The sequence below is a fragment of the Narcine bancroftii genome, chromosome 3, assembly GCF_036971445.1.
Source record: "Narcine bancroftii isolate sNarBan1 chromosome 3, sNarBan1.hap1, whole genome shotgun sequence".
NCBI classification, from domain to species: Eukaryota; Metazoa; Chordata; class Chondrichthyes; order Torpediniformes; family Narcinidae; genus Narcine; species Narcine bancroftii.
The window spans coordinates 371,987,036-372,002,650 of NC_091471.1; positions in this window are offsets into that span (position 1 = coordinate 371,987,036).

Here is a 15,615-nt window from a genome sequence, read left to right on the forward strand (position 1 = left end):
CCTCATTTTAAACACACAAGTTCCAACCACTATATTTTGCCCGCCTCTTTCCCCGCCTCTATTTATCCAACTATGTTTACCTGCCACTGTTTACCCGCCTGTTTCCCCGCCTCTGATTCACCACCTTTCATTCCCCGCCTCTCTTTCCCTGCCTCTATTTCCGCACCTCTTTCTCTGCCTCTCTTTCCCCACATCACTTTTCCTCCAGCTGATTCCCCGCCTCTGATTCCCCGCCTCTGATTCCCTGCCTCTGATTCCCCACCTCTGATTCTCTGCCTCAGATTCCCTGCCTCAGATTCCCTGCCTCAGATTAACTGCCTCTGATTCCCCGACTCTGATTCCCCGCCTCTTATTCCCCGCCTCTGATTCCCCGCCTCTGATTCCCCGCCTCTGATTCCCTGCCTCTGTTTCCCCACCTCTGATTCCCCTCCTCTGATTCCCCGCCTCAGATTCCCTGCCTCTGATTCCCTGCCTCTGATTCCGCGCCTCTGATTCCACGCCTCTCTTTCCGTATCTCTGATTCCCCGCCTCTAATTCCCTGCCTCTGATACCCTGCCTCTCTTTGCCTTCCTCAATTTCGGTGCCTCTTTCTCTGCATCTAGTTTCCCACATCTCATTTGCCCCCTCTGATAACCCGCCTCTGATTCCATGCCTCTGATTCCCTGCCTCTGATTCCCCGCCTCTGATTCCCTGCCTCAGATTCCCTGCCTCAGATTCCCTGCCTCAGATTCCCTGCCTCTGATTCCCCGCCTCTGAATCCCCGCCTCTTATTCCCCACCTCTGATTCCCCGCCTCTGATTCCCCGCATCTGATTCCCTGCCTCAGATTCCCCGGGCCTGATTCCCTGCATTAGATTCCCTGCCTCAGATTCCCTGCCTCTGATTCCCCGCCTCTGATTCCCTGCCTCTGATTCCCCGCCTCTGATTCCTGCCTCAGATTCCCTGCCTCAGATTCCCTGCCTCAGATTCCCAGCCTGAGATTCCCTGCCTCAGATTCCCTGCCTATGATTCCCTGCCTCTGAGTCCCCGCGTCACATTCCCCGGCTCTGATTCCCTGCCTGAGATTCCCTGCCTCAGATTCCCCGCCTCAGATTCCCTGCCTCAGATTCCCTGCCTCAGATTCCCTGCCTCAGATTCCCCGCCTCAGATTCCCTGCCTCAGATTCCCCACCTCAGATTCCCTGCCTCAGGTTCCCTGCCTCTCTTTGCCTGCCTCTATTTCCGTGCCTCTTTCTCTGCATCTAGTTTCCCACATCTCATTTGCCCCCTCTGATAACCCGCCTCTGATTCCATGCCTCTGATTCCCCGCCTCTGATTCCCCACCTCTGATTCCCCGCCTCTGATTCCCTGCCTCAGAATCCCTGCCTCAGATTCCTTGCCTCAGATTCCCTGCCTCTGTTTCCCCGCCTCTGATTCCCCACGTCTGATTACCCGCCTCAGATTCCCCGGCTCTGATTCCCTGCCTAAGATTCCATGCCTCAGATTCCACGCCTCAGATTCCCTGCCTCAGATTCCCCGCCTCAGATTCCCCGCCTCAGATTCCCCGCCTCAGATTCCCCGCCTCAGAGTCCCCGCCTCAGATTCCCCGCCTCAGATTCCCAGCCTCAGATTCCCCACCTCAGATTCCCTGCCTCAGTTTCCCTGCCTCAGATTCCCTGCCTCAGATTCCCTTCATCTGATTCCCTGCCTCTGATTCCCTGCCTCTGATTCCCCACCTCTGATTCCCCGCCTCAGATTCCCTGGCTCTGATTCTCTGGCTCAGATTCCCTGGCTCTGATTCCCTGCCTCTGATTCCCTCCATCTGATTCCAGGCCTCTTATTCCCCACCTCTGATTCCCCGCCTCTGATTCCCCGCCTCTGATTCCCCACCTCTGTCTGTATGCCTCTCTTTCACCTCCTCTTTTTCCCCTCCACTCTTTCCGCACCTCTCTTTGCCTCCCTCAATTTCAACAACTCTGTTTGATCTGTTCAGTGTACCTCATTTTCAACACACAAGTTCCAACCACTATGTTTCACCCATCTCTTTCCCCGCCTCTATTTATCCGCCTATGTTTACCCGACTCTGTTTACCCACCTGTTTCACCGCCTCTGATTCCCCGCCTCTGATTCCACACCTCTGTCTCTACGCCTCTCTTTCGCCTCCACTCTTTCCCCTCCACTCATTCCGTGCCTGTCTTTCCCTCCCTCAATTTCAACAACACTGTTTGATCTGTTTTGTGTACCTCATTTTAAACACACAAGTTCCAACCAATATGTTTTGCCCGCCTCTTTCCCTGCCTCTATTTATCCACCTATGTTTACCTGCCACTGTTTACCCGCCTGTTTCCCCGCCTCTGATTCCCCACCTTTCATTCCCCGCCTCTCTTTACCTGCCTCTATTTCCGCACTTCTTTCTCTGCCTCTCTTTCCCCACATCTCTTTTCCTCCCGCTGATTCCCCGCCTCTGATTCCCCGCCTCTGATTCCCTGCCTCTGACTCCCCGCCTCTGATTCCCTGCCTCAGATTCCCTGCCTCAGATTCCCTGCCTCAGATTCCCTGCCTCTGATTCCCCGACTCCGATACCCCGCCTCTTATTCCCCGCCTCTGATTCCCCGCCTCTGATTCCCCGGCTCTGATTCCCTGTCTCAGATTCCCTGCCTGAGATTCCCCGCCTCAGATTCCCTGCCTCAGATTCCCCGCCTCAGATTTCCCGCCTCAGATTCCCCGCCTCAGATTCCCCGCCTCAGATTCCCCGCATCAGATTCCCCGTCTCAGATTCCCCGCCTCAGATTCCCCGCCTCAGATTCCCCGCCTCAGATTCCCCGCCTCAGATTCCCCGCCTCAGATTCCCCACCTCAGATTCCCCGCCTCAGATTCCCCGCCTCTGATTCCCCGCCTCTGATTCCCTGCCTCTGATTCCCTGCCTCTGATTCCCTGCCTCTGATTCCCTGCCTCTGATTCCCTGCCTCTTATTCCCTGCCTCTGATTCCACGCATCTGATTCCACGCCTCTCTTTTCGTATCTCTGATTCCCCGCCTCTAATTCCCTGCCTCTGATACCCTGCCTCTCTTTGCCTTCCTCAATTTCTGTGCCTCTTTCTCTGCATCTAGTTTCCCACATCTCATTTTCCCCCTCTGATAACCCGCCTCTGATTCAATGCCTCTGATTCCCTGCCTCTGATTCCCCGCCTCTGATTCCCTGCCTCAGATTCCCCGCCTTTGATTCCCCACCTCTTATTCCCCGCCTCTGATTCCCCGCCTCTGATTCCCCGCATCTGATTCCCTGCCTCAGATTCCCCGGGTCTGATTCCCTGCATTAGATTCCCTGCCTCAGATTCCCTGCCTCTGATTCCCCGCCTCTGATTCCCTGCCTCTGATTCCCCGCCTCTGATTTCTGCTTCAGATTCCCTGCCACAGATTCCCTGCATCAGATTCCCTGCCTCTGATTCCCTGCCTTTGATTCCCCGCCTCTTATTCCCCGCCTCTGATTCCCAGCCTCTGATTCCCCGCCTCTGATTCCCTGCCTCTGTTTCCCCGCCACTGATTCCCCGCCTCTGATTCCCCGCCTCAGATTCCCTGCCTCAGTTTCCCTGCATCAGGTTCCCCACCTGAGTTTCCCCGCCTCAGATTCCCCACCTCAGATTCCCCGCCTCAGATTCCCCGCCTCAGATTCCCCGCCTCAGATTCCCCGCCTCAGATTCCCCGCCTCAGATTCCCCGCCTCAGATTCCCCGCCTCAGATTCCCCGCCTCAGATTACCCACCTCAGATTCCCCGCCTCAGATTCCCCGCCTCAGATTCCCCGCCTCAGATTCCCTGCCTCTGATTGCCTGCCTATGATTCCCTGCCTCTGATTCCCTGCCTCTGATTCCATGCCTCTGATTCCCTGCCTCTGATTCCCTGCCTCTGATTCCCTGCCTCTGATTCCGCGCCTCTGATTCCACGCCTCTCTTTCCGTATCTCTGATTCCCCGCCTCTGATTCCCTGCCTCTGATACCCTGCCTCTCTTTGCCTGCCTCTATTTCGGTGCCTCTTTCTCTGCATCTAGTTTCCCACATCTCATTTGCCCCCTCTGATAACCCGCCTCTGATTCCATGCATCTGATTCCCCGCCTCTGATTCCCCGCCTCTGATTCCCCGCCTCTGATTCCCCGCCTCTGATTCCCTGCCTCAGATTCCCTGCCTCAGATTCCCTGCCTCAGATTCCCTGCATCTGATTCCCCGCCCTGATTCCCCGCCTCTTATTCCCCACCTCTGATTCCCCGCCTCTGATTCCCTGCCTGAGATTCCCTGCCTCAGATTCCCTGCCTATGATTCCCTGCCTCTGAGTCCCCGCGTCAGATTCCCCGGCTCTGATTCCCTGCCTGAGATTCCCTGCCTCAGATTCCCCGCCTCAGATTCCCTGCCTCAGATTCCCCACCTCAGATTCCCTGCCTCAGGTTCCATGCCTCTCTTTGCCTGCCTCTATTTCCGTGCCTCTTTCTCTGCATCTAGTTTCCCACATCTCATTTGCCCCCTCTGATAACCAGCCTCTGATTCCATGCCTCTGATTCCCCGCCTCTGATTCCCCACCTCTGATTCCCCGCCTCTGATTCCCTGCCTCAGATTCCCTGCCTCAGATTCCTTGCCTCAGATTCCCTGCCTCTGTTTCCCCGCCTCTGATTCCCCATGTCTGATTCCCCGCCTCAGATTCCCCGGCTCTGATTCCCTGCCTGAGATTCCATGCCTCAGATTCCCCGCCTCAGATTCCCTGCCTCAGATTACCCGCCTCAGATTCCCCGCCTCAGATTCCCCGCCTCAGATTCCCCGCCTCAGATTCCCCGCCTCAGATTCCCCGCCTCAGATTCCCCGCCTCAGATTCCCCGCCTCAGATTCCCTGCCTCAGTTTCCCTGCCTCAGATTCCCTGCCTCAGATTCCCTTCATCTGATTCCCTTCATCTGATTCCCTGCCTCTGATTCCCTGCCTCTGATTCCCCACCTCTGATTCCCCGCCTCAGATTCCCTGGCTCTGATTCTCTGGCTCAGATTCCCTGGCTCTGATTCCCTGCCTCTGATTCCCTGCATCTGATTCCAGGCCTCTTATTACCCACCTCTGATTCCCCGCCTCTGATTGCCTGCCACTGATTGCCCACCTCTGATTCCCCACCTCTGATTCCCCGCCTCTGATTCCCCACCTCTGTCTGTATGCCTCTCTTTCGCCTCCGCTTTTTCCCCTCCACTCTTTCCGCGCCTCTCTTTCCCTCCCTCAATTTCAACAACTCTGTTTGATCTGTTCTGTGTACCTCATTTTCAACACACAAGTTCCAACCACTATGTTTCACCCATCTCTTTCCACGCCTCTATTTATCCGCCTATGTTTACCCGCCTCTGTTTACCCACCTGTTTCACCGCCTCTGATTCCCCGCCTCTGATTCCCCACCTCTGTCTCTACGCCTCTCTTTCGCCTCCACTCTTTCCCCTCCACTCATTCCGTGCCTGTCTTTCCCTCCCTCAATTTCAACAACACTGTTTGATCTGTTTTGTGTACCTCATTTTAAACACACAAGTTCCAACCACTATATTTTGCCCGCCTCTTTCCCCGTCTCTATTTATCCAACTATGTTTACCTGCCACTGTTTACCCGCCTGTTTCCCCGCCTCTGATTCCCCACCTTTCATTCCCCGCCTCTCTTTCCCTGCCTCTATTTCCGCACCTCTTTCTCTGCCTCTCTTTCCCCACATCACTTTTCCTCCAGCTGATTCCCCGCCTCTGATTCCCCGCCTCTGATTCCCTGCCTCTGATTCCCCGCCTCTGATTCTCTGCCTCAGATTCCCTGCCTCAGATTCCCTGCCTCAGATTAGCTGCCTCTGATTCCCCGACTCTGATTCCCCGCCTCTTATTCCCCGCCTCTAATTCCCCGCCTCTGATTCCCCGCCTCTGATTCCCTGCCTCTGTTTCCCCACCTCTGAATCCCCTCCTCTGATTCCCCGCCTCAGATTCCCTGCCTCTGATTCCCTGCCTCTGATTCCGCGCCTCTGATTCCACGCCTCTCTTTCCGTATCTCTGATTCCCCGCCTCTAATTCCCTGCCTCTGATACCCTGCCTCTCTTTGCCTTCCTCAATTTCGGTGCCTCTTTCTCTGCATCTAGTTTCCCACATCTCATTTGCCCCCTCTGATAACCCGCCTCTGATTCCCTGCCTCTGATTCCCTGCCTCTGTTTCCCCGCCTCTGATTCTCCGCCTCTGATTCCCCGCCTCAGATTCCCCGGCTCTGATTCCCTGCCTGAGATTCCCTGCCTCAGATTCCCTGCCTATGATTCCCTGCCTCTAAGTCCCCGCGTCAGATTCCCCGGCTCTGATTCCCTGCCTGAGATTCCCTGCCTCAGATTCCCCGCCTCAGATTCCCTGCCTCAGATTCCCCGCCTCATATTCCCTGCCTCAGATACCCTGCCTCCCTTTGACTGCCTCTATTTCCGTGCCTCTTTCTCTGCATCTAGTTTCCCACATCTCTTTTCCTCCCGCCTGTTTCCCCGCCTCTGATTGCCCACCTTTAATTCCCCGCCTCTCTTTCCCTGCCTTTATTTCCGCACCTCTTTCTCTGCCTCTCTTTCCCCACATCTCTTTTCCTCCCGCTGATTCCCCGCCTCTGATTCCCCGCCTCTGATTCCCTGCCTCTGATTCCCCGCCTCTGATTCCCTGCCTCAGATTCCCTGCCTCAGATTCCCTGCGTCAGATTCCCTGCCTCTGATTCCCCGACTCTAATTCCCCGCCTCTTATTCTCCGCCTCTGATTCCCCGCCTCTGATTCCCCGCCTCTGATTCCCTGCCTCTGTTTCCCCACCTCTGATTCCCCGCCTCTGATTCCCCGCCTCAGATTCCCCGGCTCTGATTCCCCGCCTCAGATTCCCTGCCTCAGATTCCCCGCCTCAGATTCCCTGCCTCCGATTCCCCGCCTCAGATTCCCCGCCTCAGATTCCCCACCTCAGATTCCCCGCCTCAGATTCCCCGCCTCAGATTCCCCGCCTCAGTTTCCCCGCCTCAGATTTCCCGCCTCAGATTCCCCGCCTCAGATTCCCCGCCTCAGATTCCCCGCCTCTGAATCCCTGCCTCTGATTCCCTGCCTCTGATTCCCTGCCTCTGATTCCCTGCCTCTGATTCCCTGCTTCTGATTCCGCGCCTCTGATTCCACGCCTCTCTTTCCGTATCTCTGATTTCCCGCCTCTAATTCCCTGCCTCTGATACCCTGCCTCTCTTTGCCTTCCTCAATTTCGGTGCCTCTTTCTCTGCATCTAGTTTCCCACATCTCATTTGCCCCCTCTGATAACCCGCCTCTGATTCCATGCCTCTGATTCCCTGCCTCTGATTCCCCGCCTCTGATTCCCTGCCTCAGATTCCCTGCCTCAGATTCCCTGCCTCAGATCCCCTGCCTCTGATTCCCCGCCTCAGATTCCCCGCCTCTTATTCCCCGCCTCTGATTCCCCGCATCTGATTCCCCGCATCTGATTCCCTGCCTCAGATTCCCCGGGTCTGATTCCCTGCATTAGATTCCCTGCCTCAGATTCCCTGCCTCTGATTCCCCGCCTCTAATTCCCTGCCTCTGATTCCCCGCCTCTGATTCCTGCCTCAGATTCCCTGCCTCAGATTCCCTGCCTCAGATTCCCTGCCTCTGATTCCCTGCCTTTGATTCCACGCCTCTTATTCCCCGCCTCTGATTCCCAGCCTCTGATTCCCCGCCTCTGATTCCCTGCCTCTGTTTCCCCGTCTCTGATTCCGCGCCTCTGATTCCCCGCCTCAGATTCCCCGCCTCAGATTCCCCGCCTCAGATTCCCCGCCTCAGATTCCCCGCCTCAGATTCCCCGCCTCAGATTCCCCGCCTCAGATTCCCCGCCTCAGATTCCCCGCCTCAGATTCCCCGCCTCAGATTCCCCGCCTCAGATTCTCTGCCTCTGATTGCCTGCCTCTGATTCCCTGCCTCTGATTCCCTGCCTCTGATTCCCTGCCTCTGATTCCCTGCCTCTGATTCCCTGCCTCTGATTCCCTGCCTCTGATTCCGCGCCTCTGATTCCACGCCTCTCTTTCCGTATCTCTGATTCCCCGCCTCTGATTCCCTGCCTCTGATACCCTGCCTCTCTTTGCCTGCCTCTATTTCGGTGCCTCTTTCTCTGCATCTAGTTTCCCACATCTCATTTGCCCCCTCTGATAACCCGCCTCTGATTCCATGCCTCTGATTCCCCGCCTCTGATTCCCCACCTCTGATTCCCCGCCTCTGATTCCCTGCCTCAGATTCCCTGCCTCAGATTCCTTGCCTCAGATTCCCTGCGTCTGTTTCCCCGCCTCTGATTCCCCACGTCTGATTCCCCGCCTCAGATTCCCCGGCTCTGATTCCCTGCCTGAGATTCCATGCCTCAGATTCCCCGCCTCAGATTCCCTGCCTCAGATTCCCCGCCTCAGATTCCCCGCCTCAGATTCCCCGCCTCAGATTCCCCGCCTCAGATTCCCCGCCTCAGATTCCCCGCCTCAGATTCCCCGCCTCAGATTCCCCGCCTCAGATTCCCCGCCTCAGTTTCCCTGCCTAAGATTCCCTGCCTCAGATTCCCTTCATCTGATTCCCTTCATCTGATTCCCTGCCTCTGATTCCCTGCCTCTGATTCCCCACCTCTGATTCCCCGCCTCAGATTCCCTGGCTCTGATTCTCTGGCTCAGATTCCCTGCCTTAGATTCCCTGCCTCTGATTCCCTGCATCTGATTCCAGGCCTCTTATTCCCCACCTCTGATTCCCCGCCTCTGATTGCCTGCCACTGATTGCCCGCCTCTGATTCCCCACCTCTGATTCCCCGCCTCTGATTCCCCACCTCTGTCTGTATGCCTCTCTTTCGCCTCCGCTTTTTAACCCTACACTCTTTCCGCGCCTCTCTTTCCCTCCCTCAATTTCAACAACTCTGTTTGATCTGTTCTGTGTACCTCATTTTAAACACACAAGTTCCAACCACTATGTTTCACCACTCTCTTTCCCCGCCTCTATTTATCCGCCTATGTTTACCCGCCTCTGTTTACCCACCTGTTTCACCACCTCTGATTCCCCGCCTCTGATTCCCCACCTCTGTCTCTACGCCTCTCTTTCGCCTCCACTCTTTCCGCTCCACTCATTCCGTGCCTGTCTTTCCCTCCCTCAATTTCAACAACACTGTTTGATCTGTTTTGTGTACCTCATTTTAAACACACAAGTTCCAACCACTATGTTTTGCCCGCCTCTTTCCCCGCCTCTATTTATCCACCTATGTTTACCTGCCACTGTTTACCCGCCTGTTTCCCCGCCTCTGATTCCCCACCTTTCATTCCCCACCTCTCTTTCCCTGCCTCTATTTCCGCACCTCTTTCTCTGCCTCTCTTTCCCCACATCTCTTTTCCTCCAGCTGATTCCCCACCTCTGATTCCCCGCCTCTGATTCCCTGCCTCTGATTCCCCGCCTCTGATTCTCTGCCTCAGATTCCCTGCCTCAGATTCCCTGCCTCAGATTCCCTGCCTCAGATTCCCCGCCTCAGATTCCCTGCCTCCGATTCCCCGCCTCAGATTCCCCGCCTCAGATTCCCCACCTCAGATTCCCCGCCTCAGATTCCCCGCCTCAGATTCCCCGCCTCAGTTTCCCCGCCTCAGATTTCCCGCCTCAGATTCCCCGCCTCAGATTCCCCGCCTCAGATTCCCCGCCTCAGATTCCCCGCCTCTGATACCCCGCCTCTGAATCCCTGCCTCTGATTCCCTGCCTCTGATTCCCTGCCTCTGATTCCCTGCCTCTGATTCCCTGCCTCTGATTCCCTGCCTCTGATTCCGCGCCTCTGATTCCACGCCTCTCTTTCCATATCTCTGATTTCCCGCCTCTAATTCCCTGCCTCTGATACCCTGCCTCTCTTTGCCTTCCTCAATTTCGGTGCCTCTTTCTCTGCATCTAGTTTCCCACATCTCATTTGCCCCCTCTGATAACCCGCCTCTGATTCCATGCCTCTGATTCCCTGCCTCTGATTCCCCGCCTCTGATTCCCTGCCTCAGATTCCCTGCCTCAGATTCCCTGCCTCAGATCCCCTGCCTCTGATTCCCCGCCTCTGATTCCCCGCCTCTTATTCCCCGCCTCTGATTCCCCGCATCTGATTCCCCGCATCTGATTCCCTGCCTCAGATTCCCCGGGTCTGATTCCCTGCATTAGATTCCCTGCCTCAGATTCCCTGCCTCTGATTCCCCGCCTCTGATTCCCTGCCTCTGATTCCCCGCCTCTGATTCCTGCCTCAGATTCCCTGCCTCAGATTCCCTGCCTCAGATTCCCTGCCTCTGATTCCCTGCCTTTGATTCCACGCCTCTTATTCCCCGCCTCTGATTCCCAGCCTCTGATTCCCCGCCTCTGATTCCCTGCCTCTGTTTCCCCGTCTCTGATTCCGCGCCTCTGATTCCCCGCCTCAGATTCCCCGCCTCAGATTCCCCGCCTCAGATTCCCCGCCTCAGATTCCCCGCCTCAGATTCCCCGCCTCAGATTCCCCGCCTCAGATTCCCCGCCTCAGATTCCCCACCTCAGATTCCCCGCCTCAGATTCCCCGCCTCAGATTCTCTGCCTCTGATTGCCTGCCTCTGATTCCCTGCCTCTGATTCCCTGCCTCTGATTCCCTGCCTCTGATTCCCTGCCTCTGATTCCCTGCCTCTGATTCCCTGCCTCTGATTCCGCGCCTCTGATTCCACGCCTCTCTTTCCGTATCTCTGATTCCCCGCCTCTGATTCCCTGCCTCTGATACCCTGCCTCTCTTTGCCTGCCTCTATTTCGGTGCCTCTTTCTCTGCATCTAGTTTCCCACATCTCATTTGCCCCCTCTGATAACCCGCCTCTGATTCCATGCCTCTGATTCCCCGCCTCTGATTTCCCACCTCTGATTCCCCGCCTCTGATTCCCTGCCTCAGATTCCCTGCCTCAGATTCCTTGCCTCAGATTCCCTGCCTCTGTTTCCCCGCCTCTGATTCCCCACGTCTGATTCCCCGCCTCAGATTCCCCGGCTCTGATTCCCTGCCTGAGATTCCATGCCTCAGATTCCCCGCCTCAGATTCCCTGCCTCAGATTCCCCGCCTCAGATTCCCCGCCTCAGATTCCCCGCCTCAGATTCCCCGCCTCAGATTCCCCGCCTCAGATTCCCCGCCTCAGATTCCCCGCCTCAGATTCCCCGCCTAAGATTCCCCGCCTCAGTTTCCCTGCCTCAGATTCCCTGCCTCAGATTCCCTTCATCTGATTCCCTTCATCTGATTCCCTGCCTCTGATTCCCTGCCTCTGATTCCCCACCTCTGATTCCCCGCCTCAGATTCCCTGGCTCTGATTCTCTGGCTCAGATTCCCTGCCTTAGATTCCCTGCCTCTGATTCCCTGCATCTGATTCCAGGCCTCTTATTCCCCACCTCTGATTCCCCGCCTCTGATTGCCTGCCACTGATTGCCCGCCTCTGATTCCCCACCTCTGATTCCCCGCCTCTGATTCCCCACCTCTGTCTGTATGCCTCTCTTTCGCCTCCGCTTTTTAACCCTACACTCTTTCCGCGCCTCTCTTTCCCTCCCTCAATTTCAACAACTCTGTTTGATCTGTTCTGTGTACCTCATTTTAAACACACAAGTTCCAACCACTATGTTTCACCACTCTCTTTCCCCGCCTCTATTTATCCGCCTATGTTTACCCGCCTCTGTTTACCCACCTGTTTCACCACCTCTGATTCCCCGCCTCTGATTCCCCACCTCTGACTCTACGCCTCTCTTTCGCCTCCACTCTTTCCGCTCCACTCATTCCGTGCCTGTCTTTCCCTCCCTCAATTTCAACAACACTGTTTGATCTGTTTTGTGTACCTCATTTTAAACACACAAGTTCCAACCACTATGTTTTGCCCGCCTCTTTCCCCGCCTCTATTTATCCACCTATGTTTACCTGCCACTGTTTACCCGCCTGTTTCCCCGCCTCTGATTCCCCACCTTTCATTCCCCGCCTCTCTTTCCCTGCCTCTATTTCCGCACCTCTTTCTCTGCCTCTCTTTCCCCACATCTCTTTTCCTCCAGCTGATTCCCCACCTCTGATTCCCCGCCTCTGATTCCCTGCCTCTGATTCCCCGCCTCTGATTCTCTGCCTCAGATTCCCTGCCTCAGATTCCCTGCCTCAGATTCCCTGCCTCTGATTCCCCGACTCTGATTCCCCACCTCTTATTCCCCGCCTCTGATTCCCCACCTCTGATTCCCCGCCTCTGATTCCCTGCCTCTGTTTCCCCACCTCTGATTCCCCGCCTCTGATTCCCCGCCTCAGATTCCCTGCCTCTGATTCCCTGCCTCTGATTCTGCGCCTCTGATTCCACGCCTCTCTTTCCGTATCTCTGATTCCCCGCCTCTAATTCCCTGCCTCTGATACCCTGCCTCTCTTTGCCTTCCTCAATTTCGGTGCCTCTTTCTCTGCATCTAGTTTCCCCACATCTCATTTGCCCCCTCTGATAACCCGCCTCTGATTCCATGCCTCTGATTCCCTGCCTCTGATTCCCCGCCTCTGATTCCCTGTCTCAGATTCCCTGCCTCAGATTCCCTGCCTCAGATTCCCTGCCTCTGATTCCCCGCCTCTGAATCCCCGCCTCTTATTCCCCGCCTCTGATTCCCCGCCTCTGATTCCCCGCATCTGATTCCCTGCCTCAGATTCCCCGGGTCTGATTCCCTGCATTAGATTCCCTGCCTCAGATTCCCTGCCTCTGATTCCCCGCCTCTGATTCCCTGCCTCTGATTCCCCGCCTCTGATTCCTGCCTCAGATTCCCTGCCTCAGATTCCCTGCCTCTGATTCCCTGCCTCTGATTCCCTGCCTTTGATTCCCCGCCTCTTATTCCCCGCCTCTGATTCCCAGCCTCTGATTCCCCACCTCTGATTCCCTGCCTCTGTTTCCCCGCCTCTGATTCCCCGCCTCTGATTCCCTGCCTCAGATTCCCCGCCTCAGATTCTCCGCCTCAGATTCCCCGCCTCAGATTCCCCGCCTCAGATTCCCCGCCTCAGATTCCCCGCCTCAGATTCCCCGCCTCAGATTCCCCGCCTCAGATTCTCCGCCTCAGATTACCCGCCTCAGATTCCCCGCCTCAGATTCCCCGCCTCAGATTCCCCGCCTCAGATTCCCTGCCTCAGATTCCCCGCCTCAGATTCCCTGCCTCTGATTCCCTGCCTCTGATTCCCTGCCTCTGATTCCCTGCCTCTGATTCCCTTCCTCTGATTCCCTGCCTCTGATTCCGCGCCTCTGATTCCACGCCTCTCTTTCCGTATCTCTGATTCCCCGCCTCTGATTCCCTGCCTCTGATACCCTGCCTCTCTTTGCCTGCCTCTATTTCGGTGCCTCTTTCTCTGCATCTAGTTTCCCACATCTCATTTGCTCCCTCTGATAACCCGCCTCTGATTCCATGCCTCTGACTCCCCGCCTCTGATTCCCCGCCTCAGATTCCCCGCCTCTGATTCCCTGCCTCAGATTCCCTGCCTCAGATTCCCTGCCTCAGATTCCCTGCATCTGATTCCCCGCCTCTGATTCCCCGCCTCTTTTTCCCCGCCTCTGATTCCCCGCCTCTGATTCCCTGCCTCTGATTCCCTGCCTCTGTTTCCCCGCCTCTGATTCCCCGCCTCTGATTCCCCGCCTCAGATTCCCTGGCTCTGATTCCCTGCCTGAGATTCCCTGCCTCAGATTCCCTGCCTATGAGTCCCTGCCTCTGAGTCCCCGCGTCAGATTCCCCGGCTCTGATTCCCTGCCTGAGATTCCCTGCCTCAGATTCCCCGCCTCAGATTCCCTGCCTCAGATTCCCCGCCTCATATTTCCTGCCTCAGATACCCTGCCTCCCTTTGACTGCCTCTATTTCCGTGCCTCTTTCTCTGCATCTAGTTTCCCACATCTCTTTTCCTCCCGCCTGTTTCCCCGCCTCTGATTGCCCACCTTTCATTCCCCGCCTCTCTTTCCCTGCCTTTATTTCCGCACCTCTTTCTCTGCCTCTCTTTCCCCACATCTCTTTTCCTCCCGCTGATTCCCCGCCTCTGATTCCCCGCCTCTGATTCCCAGCCTCTGATTCCCCGCCTCTGATTCCCTGCCTCAGATTCCCTGCCTCAGATTCCCTGCCTCAGATTCCCTGCCTCTGATTCCCCGACTCTGATTCCCCGCCTCTTATTCCCCGCCTCTGATTCCCCGCCTCTGATTCCCCGCCTCTGATTCCCTGCCTCTGTTTCCCCACCTCTGATTCCCCGCCTCTGATTCCCCGCCTCAGATTCCCTGGCTCTGATTCCCTGCCTCAGATTCCATGCCTCAGATTCCCCGCCTCAGATTCCCTGCCTCCGATTCCCCGCCTCAGATTCCCCGCCTCAGATTCCCCGCCTCAGATTCCCCGCCTCAGATTCCCCGCCTCAGTTTCCCCGCCTCAGATTCCCCGCCTCAGATTCCCCGCCTCAGATTCACCGCCTCAGATTCCCCGCCTCAGATTCCCCGCCTCTGATTCCCCGCCTCTGATTCCCTGCCTCTGATTCCCTGCCTCTGATTCCCTGCCTCTGATTCCCTGCCTCTGATTCCCTGCCTCTGATTCCCTGCCTCTGATTCCGCGCCTCTGATTCCACGCCTCTCTTTCCGTAGCTCTGATTCCCCGCCTCTAATTCCCTGCCTCTGATACCCTGCCTCTCTTTGCCTTCCTCAATTTCGGTGCCTCTTTCTCTGCATCTAGTTTCCCACATCTCATTTGCCCCCTCTGATAACCCGCCTCTGATTCCATGCCTCTGATTCCCTGCCTCTGATTCGCCGCCTCTGATTCCCTGACTCAGATTCCCTGCCTCAGATTCCCTGCCTCAGATTCCCTGCCTCTGATTCCTCGCCTCTGATTCCCCGCCTCTTATTCCCCGCCTTTGATTCCCCGCATCTGATTCCCCGCATCTGATTCCCTGCCTCAGATTCCCCGGGTCTGATTCCCTGCATTAGATTCCCTGCCTCAGATTCCCTGCCTCTGATTCCCCGCCTCTGATTCCCTGCCTCTGATTCCCCGCCTCTGATACCTGCCTCAGATTCCCTGCCTCAGATTCCCTGCCTCAGATTCCCTGCCTCTGATTCCCTGCCTTTGATTCCATGCCTCTTATTCCCCGCCTCTGATTCCCAGCCTCTGATTCCCCGCCTCTGATTCCCTGCCTCTGTTTCCCCGCCTCTGATTCCCCGCCTCTGATTCCCCGCCTCAGATTCCCCGCCTCAGATTCCCCGCCTCAGATTCCCCGCCTCAGATTCCCCGCCTCAGATTCCCCGCCTCAGATTCCCCGCCTCAGATTCCCCGCCTCAGATTCTCTGCCTCTGATTGCCTGCCTCTGATTCCCTGCCTCTGATTCCCTGCCTCTGATTCCACGCTTCTGATTCCACGCCTCCCTTTCCGTATCTCTGATTCCCCGCCTCTGATTCCCTGCCTCTGATACCCTGCCTCTCTTTGCCTGCCTCTATTTCGGTGCCTCTTTCTCTGCATCTAGTTTCCCACATCTCATTTGCCCCCTCTGATAACCCGCCTCTGATTCCATGCCTCTGATTCCCCGCCTCTGATTCCCCACCTCTGAATCCCCGCCTCTGATTCCCTGCCTCAGATTCCCTGCCTCAGATTCCTTGCCTCAGATTCCCTGCCTCTGTTTCCCCG